At 45.6% G+C, this 10,178-nt stretch overlaps 1 long non-coding RNA gene across 1 annotated transcript in view; it reads right to left on the bottom strand.

Annotated features, from left to right (window-relative positions):
* Positions 1 to 9,291: 9,291 nt before the first annotated feature.
* Positions 9,292 to 10,178, bottom strand: part of LOC113587047 — a 19,239-nt gene continuing 18,352 nt past the window's right edge. Inside the window, exon 3 of the long non-coding RNA XR_003411689.2 lies at positions 9,292 to 10,178. This exon is cut by the window's right edge and continues 58 nt beyond it. This is a non-coding gene — a long non-coding RNA (uncharacterized LOC113587047).

Raw genomic sequence — 10,178 nt, 5'->3', positions numbered from 1 at the left:
CTCCGTTCCCCTCTCTTCTGTCCTCTCTCCCCCTCTCTTCTGTCCTCCGTTCCCCTCTCTTCTGTCCTCCGTTCCCCTCTCTTCTGTCCTCCGTTCCCCTCTCTTCTGTCCTCCGTTCCCCTCTCTTCTGTCCTCCGTTCCCCTCTCTTCTGTCCTCTCTCCCCCTCTCTTCTGTCCTCCGTTCCCCTCTCTTCTGTCCTCCGTTCCCCTCTCTTCTGTCCTCCGTTCCCCTCTCGTTCCTTACCCTCTGCCTCTACCCTTTTCTCCCAGCCTCAGCTCACACCCCCCCTGCTGCTGTACTCTGGGTAATCACAGCCCTGGCCATCCAAACATTCTGAATTATTTAAGCGTCTCCAGTGCATACATCAGCGTGAGGGACAGATTAGACACTGGCGCTGATGTCCTCACTGTCCTGTTCTGATCAAGGCTTTCTGGGTATTTTCTGCCCTGCTCAGATAAGACTGGCCCAGATCATCGCTCTTGCTGCTGTGGTAACGGTGAAGCCCTCCAAAAGGCCGACAGCCTCGTGGCTGGGTGTGCTTTCTTCTCAAGCAACCTGGCACGCGGTGATGCACCGGTGCACAACACGGATTCAGAGCTGAATCCTCAGGAAGGCAGCGGAGAAAATGTTGCCATGATTTGTTGGTCAATTAGACAAGGTTTAGATAAGGGATGGTGGTGAGATGAGTGTATGTGTGAAAGAGGGAGAGAGAGAGAGAGAGAGAGAGAGAGAGAGAGAGAGAGACAGAGAGTGTGTTTGAGAGTGAGACAGAGTGTGTGCGTGTGAGAGAGAATTACAAAACAAAAACAGCAACAAAATAGTGTGTGAGAATGTGTGTGTGTATGTGTGTGTGTGTGTACAGAAGAGACATTTCTGCTGCTCTCCCCGACAGAACAACGGCTAAAGAAGCAGCTGGCCCTGCTGGAACAGTTCTGGCAGAACTGGGCTCTGATAGTCCATGTGTAATCTTCCAGAAAAAAAATCAGGTCTCAGGAAAACAGGCACCTTTTCCCTGCAGGAAACACGGCCCTACAGTGTCCATTCCCTTACGATGACCTCAGCCTGAAGATCAGCACCTCTGGAACCTGTGATTCCGGAATGGATGCAAGACCACGCACGAAGATCTTTCTGTGCAATCAAAAAAAAAAAAACTACAAAATAAACATCCCAATTAAAACATGGTGTAAAAATGTGCTATATGGAAGTGAGGTGTGGGGTCCAGTCAGTAAACATGACCACACTACATGGCACACACATCCCACAGAGTCAATGCATGTAGAATTCTGCAGAAATATACTCCAAGATCAAAGACAAACACCATCTAAAATATGCAGGGCAGAATTGGGTCGATTTCCATTGACTTTACCCATTCATCTGAACTCCAGCATTCAAAATACATTACAGTATGAAGCATTTAAAACAGTCCCCTCAATCCCCTGTCTGCTGAGACTGTCTAACCTACTGACCCCTGACACACAGCAGATTCAGTCCAGCACAGAATCTGTTTTAGTCTTTTATTGTTTTTTATTCATTTAGTATCATTATTGTTTCTCTTCATCTTTTTATGTTATTGATATTATTTTAATCTCTTATGTACATGTTAATATTTCAGTACACATCAATACAATTCTAATTTTACTAATCAAATTGTATGTTCTATACTCTTTTGTACTAGAATGTGCTTATACATCCTTTAACTTTACACTAAAGCTTTGGTAATACAAATGTTAATATTTGTCATGCTAACAAAGCACATGTGAATTGAACAGAACTGAGAGAGACACTAGGAGAGACAGACAGGGAAAGAGAGAGACACAGAGAGAGAGAGAGGACAGAGAAAGAAAGAGGAAGACACTGCGAAAGACAGACAGAGAAAGAGACAGAGAGAGAGAGAGGCCACTTTTCCTCTATCCATTCCATCACCCCAGGGAGGGAGTGTTATCAATATGCCCCTGTCCACCCTGCGGTGCAAATAAATGAAAACAACCTTGTTCAGAGAGATGACTGAGTAAAGTGTGTTGTTCTTCCTCAGTTAATCTGTAGAACAAACAGAGACAGCGTGTCCGTGTGCACCGAGCAGCTCACGCCTCGTCTCAGAGCTACAGGATGTATGGTTACAGCAGAGGGAACACGCTTGATGCACGACCTGCTACGACCCCACGCACACGCAGGGCAGCTAAGACAGGGCTCACGCTTGTATCCTGGTGACTTTTACAACTTTTTGAGGCTACTTTTTTACGTTCCACGTTGCTAATCACAGCATGTTTCAGCATGTAGAGCTAAGGGGTGGTCTCTGTCTCTCTCTCTCTCTCTCTCTCTGTGTGTGTGTGTGTGTGTGTGTGTGTGTGTGTGTGTGTGTGTGTATCTTAAAACAAATCACGGGATCATGCCACAGTAGGTGTCAGTGCACATGCAGCGATGCAGGCCTCTGGGTATTCATTCAGAGAATATCTACACGCTAGTGAAGAAAGAGTTGTTATGGTAGTTTTGTTTGGTAGTGTTTTCTGGTCCACGGTAGAGAAGAATTTGTCCTAAACTGATTTGTGTAGCACGAGACATTCTGGGTTAAACCGAAGACGGGAGCACTCTGGCAATGAGAGCAGAGCAGATTCCTGGGTGTTCATGTGGGATTTAACTGAGCCTGTTCAGTGTGGTCACTCACATACCAAATTGCAGTGTCTGGGGAAAAGGACTCAGACTAGTAGAAAGAGAATCCAAGATGCCAAAGACTTTTCTACAGTAGTTCAGAGGTCTTACAGCACTTGTTGTTTGTAGAAGATCTCAAAACCACCCCAAGGGTGTATGTGTGGCTATAGATATAAATATATAGATATGTAAATGTGTATGTCATTCATTCATATAATTATCCATTCAGCCAATCAGGTGGCAACAGTGCATTGCATCAGAAAAAAATTTGATCTGAACAGCTTTGTCCATGTTATGGTTCTTGGTTCCAGATGGGCTGGTTTGAGTGTTTTGGTTCTTAGTGCCTGACGGGCTGATTTCAGTATTTTACACAAGCAGTTATTTGAGTTCACATAGAACGGTGCAAAAAACCAGGAGATCACTAAAACTGGAGAACTGAAGATGGGAGAAACCGTGTCAGGACAAACAGTCAGAAGAAACTCAATAACTGCTGCAACATGGAGACGGTAGGTCAGGATCTGGACTACAAACATGGAGATGGTAGGGTAATGGTGTGGGAGTGTTCTGGTACTGGTAGGGTAATGGTGTGGGAGTGTTCTGGTACTGGTTTGTTAATGGTGTAGTGTGTGTTCTGGTACTGGTAGGGTAATGGTGTGGGAGTGTTCTGGTACTGGTAGGGTAATGGTGTGGGAGTGTTCTGATACTGGTAGGGTAATGGTGTGGGAGTGTTCTGGTACTGATAGGGTAATGGTGTGGGAGTGTTCTGGTACTGGTAGGGTAATGGTGTAGTGTGTGTTCTGGTACTGGTAGGGTAATGGTGTGGGAGTGTTCTGGTACTGGTAGGGTAATGGTGTGGGAGTGTTCTGGTACTGGTAGGGTAATGGTGTGGGAGTGTTCTGGTACTGGTAGGGTAATGGTGTGGGAGTGTTCTGGTACTGGTTTGGTAATGGTGTGGGAGTGTTCTGGTACTGGTTTGGTAATGGCGTAGTGTGTGTTCTGGTACTGGTAGCATAATGGTGTGGGAGTGTTCTGGTACTGGTTTGTTAATGGCGTAGTGTGTGTTCTGGTACTGGTAGGGTAATGGTGTGGGAGTGTTGTGGTACTGGTTTGTTAATGGCGTAGAGTGTGTTCTGGTACTGGTAGGGTAATGGTGTGGGAGTGTTGTGGTACTGGTTTGTTAATGGCGTAGTGTGTGTTCTGGTACTGGTAGGGTAATGGTGTGGGAGTGTTCTGGTACAGGTTTGTTAATGGTGTAGTGTGTGTTCTGGTACTGGTAGGGTAATGGTGTGGGAGTGTTCTGGTACTGGTAGGGTAATGGTGTGGGAGTGTTCTGGTACTGGTAGGGTAATGGTGTAGTGTGTGTTCTGGTACTGGTAGGGTAATGGTGTGGGAGTGTTCTGGTACTGGTAGGGTAATGGTGTGGGAGTGTTCTGGTACTGGTTTGGTAATGGTGTGGGAGTGTTCTGGTACTGGTAGCATAATGGTGTGGGAGTGTTCTGGTACTGGTTTGTTAATGGCGTAGTGTGTGTTCTGGTACTGGTAGGGTAATGGTGTGGGAGTGTTGTGGTACTGGTTTGTTAATGGCGTAGTGTGTGTTCTGGTACTGGTAGGGTAATGGTGTGGGAGTGTTGTGGTACTGGTTTTTTAATGGCATAGTGTGTGTTCTGGTACTGGTTTGTTAATGGCGTAGTGTGTGTTCTGGTACTGGTAGGGTAATGGTGTGGGAGTGTTCTGGTACTGGTTTTTTAATGGCGTAGTGTGTGTTCTGGTACTGGTATGGTAATGGTGTGGGAGTGTTCTGGTATTGGTTTGTTAATGGCGTAGTGTGTGTTCTGGTACTGGTAGGGTAATGGTGTGGGAGTGTTGTGGTACTGGTTTGTTAATGGCGTAGTGTGTGTTCTGGTACTGGTAGGATAATGGTGTGGGAGTGTTGTGGTACTGGTTTGTTAATGGCGTAGTGTGTGTTCTGGTACTGAATGGTGTGGGAGTGTTCTGGTACTGGTTTGTTAATGGCGTGGTGTGTGTTCTGGTACTGGTAGGGTAATGGTGTGGGAGTGTTGTGGTACTGGTTTTTTAATGGTGTAGTGTGTGTTCTGGTACTGGTAGGGTAATGGTGTGGGAGTGTTCTGGTACTGGTTTGTTAATGGCCTAGTGTGTGTTCTGGTACTGGTAGGGTAATGGTGTGGGAGTGTTCTGGTACTGGTTTGTTAATGGCCTAGTGTGTGTTCTGGTACTGGTAGGGTAATGGTGTGGGAGTGTTCTGGTACTGGTTTGTTAATGGCGTAGTGTGTTCTACTAACACATTCTGGGTCCACTAATACCAGTCTGAAGGCCACAGACTATCTGAGTATTGTTGCTAACCATGTGCATGCCCTTCTTGTGCTAGTTTACCATCTTACAATGTCACTACCAGCATGACAATGCACCACATCACAAAGCACAAGACATCTCACCCATTACCATGGTGATGAGTCTGGCATGTTTCACTGGCCCATGCACCAGGTCTGAAACCCTTACAGCACCGCTGGAACGTGCAATAACGCACAGAATGAATTTACAGAGTGAATGTTCAGAAATGACACGACTAATATCAACACGGATCGAACTCAAAGGAAAGTATGCCACAAAGAAGGGAAGTTGTAGGGAAACCAGACGAATGTCTTTCCCACTATGGGTCTGATTCCCAGGCCGATCCTCCCGAAGCAGCCAGTGTGTGTGCAAACTGTGTACAGCCAAAGCCGAAAGACCAAACAGACAAGAACAGAAGCAAATAAACACCTTCTGCCCTGATAAACAGCTTTCCTGGGTGGCCTACGACATTCGCACGGTACCCTATACACGCTTTCCCCAGTGTGTTTTTTTATATGTAAAGTGTTAAATGTGTTAGATTCAGCAGATGAGTGGGACCTTGCTTTGCTCTGCCCCATCTGGGTCGCCAGTCCTGCTCCACCACCACCACCCACGCCCCCACCCTGTGCCCCTGGATGTGTAAAAGGCTCTTTTTAAGGCCGGAGTCACGAGGTGGTGACAGCTGGTGGGGAATTTCATTTCTCCGGGTTACGCTGAGTTATATATAACCCTCCATTCCTCACTGACAACCTGCAGAAACCTTGGTGTTCCAGAGACCCCCGCGACACAGCTCCCAACAGGCGAATCTAGGTTTGTATCATTCACAAGTACAAATGTATCTCTCTTCTTTTTCTTCCTCAGCCGTTGTGTTGGGCCTACCAGCTCCTAAAGCAACGCAAGCTCTGATAAATGAGCAATAAATGGGGTGATTATGTCAGGTCAGCAGAGGTAACGCGACAGGAAAGAGCGATGGGTCCATTTCAGGGATTATAAGGAGGGCACAGGCCTGTGTGGGGGCAACCCAGTGCCTGGGGATTTCTGTAGAGGGGTTACCCGATGCCAGAAGCAGAGGCTTCTAGCTGATCTTACCACGCTTCATGCAGGCAGAGTCAGTTAGACAGAGACCCACGACTGCTTAGGCAACAGGCTGCATATGTGGGTTACGGAAAGAAAGACAAGCAATGTCAAGAAAGATAAACTATTCACTGAAAGGACAGGTAGATAACTTCCATTGGTTAAAAATATTTAAGATCAGTCCACGCAGGGCACATTTTCCACACACTAAGATGGTATGAACTGAGTGTTGCATAATGATAAATTTGTAATTAGGGATTGTACTATAACTGTCAATCCATCTCCAGAAATTAGCAGCCTGGATTGTGTTTAGAATGAAACACAACTGAAACATACTTCTCTGTAATTCTTCTGTCCCTCAGTTCTGAGAGCAAGTAAGGATCACATCACCATCACCACTGTGCTTGCAGATCGGCCCAGTAATGTCCTTTAGAAGAGTCTTCCCTGTGACCCACATGCAGTAGTGTGTCTAGTTCCCCTACCCAGTTTTCCGTAGTGCCATGTGTTCTGCCAGGGCCGAATATTGCGAGACGTCCCTGGAATACTGTCATTATAGATCCATATACACCCCCTAGTTCTAGTGCATCTTCACGTAGAGCTAAGGCTACAAGATATGTTTCCTTGAACAAAAAGCCTATTTTTAGCTTGCTGAGAATAACCTGTGCTAATTCAATTCCTCTCTCCTCACACACTCTTTCTCTTTTATATTACAGAAGGAACGTTATCTGATATTATCTGATGTATCTAATGTTATTCAAGCCCATCAGCATACACGTGGCATGAGTGTTAAAATCACTGTCAAACTCCACAAACTTAAGAAGCAATTGACTACATTGGCTAATTTTTTTTAAATGTCCATGAAACGCCAACATCGTACTAGTTGTGAACCAACACTGATTTCCTTATAGTTCTACATCATTAAGTCATAATCAGAACATGAGCGGGCTTTGCTTTCTTAATCCTAATGCGGTGTGTGCGAAGAAACGCACCAAACAGACAAAAGTAAGTTGAGCACATCAGACGGCACGTGTATTACATTTTCTGACAGCCGTGCTCGATGTAGCATATTGATATCTCCGCGTGTCTCCGCGAACAGACGTGCTGTTCGCGCTGGCTGCCCTTTCATCCTTGGAGCGCGCGCGCTCACCGTTCTGACTCGCGCTCGGGGCGAAGAAGTGTCGACGTTTTTTGCCGGTTTTGATGGAATGAGGAATCAGACATTCGCTTTGTGTGGTGGGCTATTCTCTACTGCATACGCTTAACACGATAAAGTCCACAGGCTTCCGATCTAGATTTCCAAGCGGGAGAATGTGAAATCTTTGAGTTGAAAATGAGTAATCTAGCGATGCTATTTTGTTCGGCGGGTGAGGTTCGGGGGTGAAGGCACGTGCGTGAAAATGATGTGGGCTAAGATATCCATTTCTTCCGAGAGCTCCGGTCAGAGACGTTTGTAAATTGGCTTTTTCAGTCGAACTTTACCTCTGATTAATGTATCGCCACTGGCCCACTTCAATGGCGCTTAAAGTCTCTTGACCTGGAGGCTGATGCCTCCAGCACCGCAGTCAGACGTTCATCTGCAGTAGTCTCACCACCCTGACGGATCGGCCGTGCTAGCAGCTGCTTTCCTGTTCACTGGACACAAGCTCGTGAGTGTATCCGAGGAGTACAGCTCAGGAAAGAAAGCAGGAGTTTTATCTCGGCGTGTTCAAAGAAACGTGTTTCTTCTCATCTGAGCCTACGCTAAATCTCGCAGATACGTCATACTGGCAGGATTGACGTCATTTCTTTTATTCTACATACATGTAAACTCAATTATGTGCAGGGGTACATTTACATAATCAAATTCTATTCAAGGGTTTCTGTCAGAGGAGTTATTTCAAAGCACTTCATCCAAAATTATAATTGTTCATTGATTATACCCTGAGATCACAGACATAGATTATATCTGTCACACATGAGTATCTTAAGCACATATGTAACAACTTTTCATGCCTAAGAGTGCCTAAATTAAGAACTCCTTAATTAAAAAGACGTGAATTAAGAACTCCTGAATTAAAAACACCTGAATTAAGAACACCTGAACTGATTCTGAACGTGTTCAAGGACATAAGAACAAATATACTCAAGCTGCCCATGTTAGAAATCTGACACGCCCCACAGTTTCCTAATTGGATTCCTCTCACTGGGGACCCCGTATATATAGGAGAGGCAGTCCTTTAAATTACCCAGAAATCCTTTTTCTCTAGCCACTGCTGTGGGATTAGAGTATGGGAACTGGGCTTGGCTAATCTCGTTTAGTCTTTCCTTTCATGTATTATGACAAATTAAAAAGGTCTGGAAGTCATATTTCTCAGAGAGGCAGCTTAGTTTAGCTTAGCTTGTTATTAGCTAACAGACTCACAAATTGATTAGTATTGATTTCCTGCCATGGGCTGGTAGTTGGGCATTCGACTGTGGCAAGATTGTGGAGGACCCTAGATAAAGGTCAAACTGTGTTCTGGTCAGAATAATGGATTGCAGACACACAGAGGAGGGTGAGGGGTCAGCGGAGGGGAATTCTTTACGGAGGTGAGATACGGCCCGAGCACATGGGCCCTGGAGTCATGCCGCATGCTGTGGGTTCGAATGTCTGATTCTGTGTGCAGTGAATACTGTTCATAGTGGCAGGATTTCCTGTAGTGATGTCTGTCAGGCTATGTTTCTGTCTAACACCTGTACAGCTGTCGAAAAGAGCAGAAAGACCCGCATAAAACGGTCCGGGAACCATGGTTTATAGCCTGACATGGTTACTGTATCGATCCCAGTTTACTCCGGACGATCCTGAACTGGGAGCTGAGGTCTGTTTCTGTCGAAAGGAGAATTCCCAACCAGGGTTGATTTTGGTTCCATTTCTGGCTATCGTTGTTGTCATGGTGACTGGAAAGCAGGTTCCAGGATGTAGATTTTGGCGCCTGGTGGCAGACTGGGACGTCTGAGGCCAGAGGGCTCAGACGGAGAAGGAGACAGAAATGATGACAGGTTAAATCACGCCTGAAGATCCATTTTCCTTTCATTACTGGTCTATGGAAGACAAAGCTCCCTGATCTCTTTTTCTCTCTCTCTCTCTCTCTCTCTCGCTCTGTCTCTCTCTCTCCATTTTTATCTTTCTGGATGTGCATTATACTACGTGACAGTATTTGAAAGCAGAACTGACTGAAAGGGTTAAACGTACTCCACACATTTTGGAATCTTTTTAGGGAGGTGAGTCCGACACAGTGGACTAAATAAAGCATTGTTTGGATAACCAGGAATGGGAGATGCTGATCTTATCCTTTACATAACGCTTACGGCTCCAGGTTATCGCTTTGCATCAGCTGGCAATCCCAGAAGTGCTCCTTGTAGTATATTATCAAGTTCATCTTCTTTTGCAGTAACTCTAACTTTTAATATGTGCAAAGACTATAATTGAGTTTTTTTGCTACTGTTCTACTGATGAACCATTATGGTGGTTATATTGTACAGGGACATAATACAACTCCTCACAAACACTGAAGCAATGTTTCACAGTGGCAGTCTTATAATGCCAGCTGCAGTGTTTAATTCATAAAGGAATGGGTCTAAATCATAGAGGTTGTTGTACACGTATCTTGCATCTTAACAGACTGATAACCCATCTACCTAGGCAGACATTCTAGAACAGCTATCTAGAATGCAGTTCTAGAGTTCCATGCTTCTAGAGTGATTCTAGAATGCTGTGGTTCTAGATGTCTTTGGTTCCAGAGTTCTATAGTCTCCAGGTCTGGCCCTCTGGCTCCTGCTCCCGGGCTCCACCCTTCCAGCGCTCTTCCTTGGACACCTTCCCCATGTCCTGCTCTAGGAGACACGTCTCCATTCCGAGGCCTGTGTCGCTCTCATTAGCATGTCTTTGATCCAGGGGTCGGTCTGGGTCCAGGTGGGTCTCTCTGTGGCTTCAGTGCTTTTAATAGTAGGTGTCGTATGAAATGCGCATGAATTAACTAAATGCGGGGGAGGAAGGGCCTGATTCGGGGGTGTAGCTGCATAATTATTTGTTCTTTAGCCTCTACTGAGTAGAAGATGCTTGTTAAGCATCTGGCCTTTAACATTTTGG

The sequence above is a fragment of the Electrophorus electricus genome, chromosome 9, assembly GCF_013358815.1.
Source record: "Electrophorus electricus isolate fEleEle1 chromosome 9, fEleEle1.pri, whole genome shotgun sequence".
NCBI classification, from domain to species: domain Eukaryota; kingdom Metazoa; phylum Chordata; class Actinopteri; order Gymnotiformes; family Gymnotidae; genus Electrophorus; species Electrophorus electricus.
This window is presented reverse-complemented; position numbering and strand designations above follow the sequence as displayed.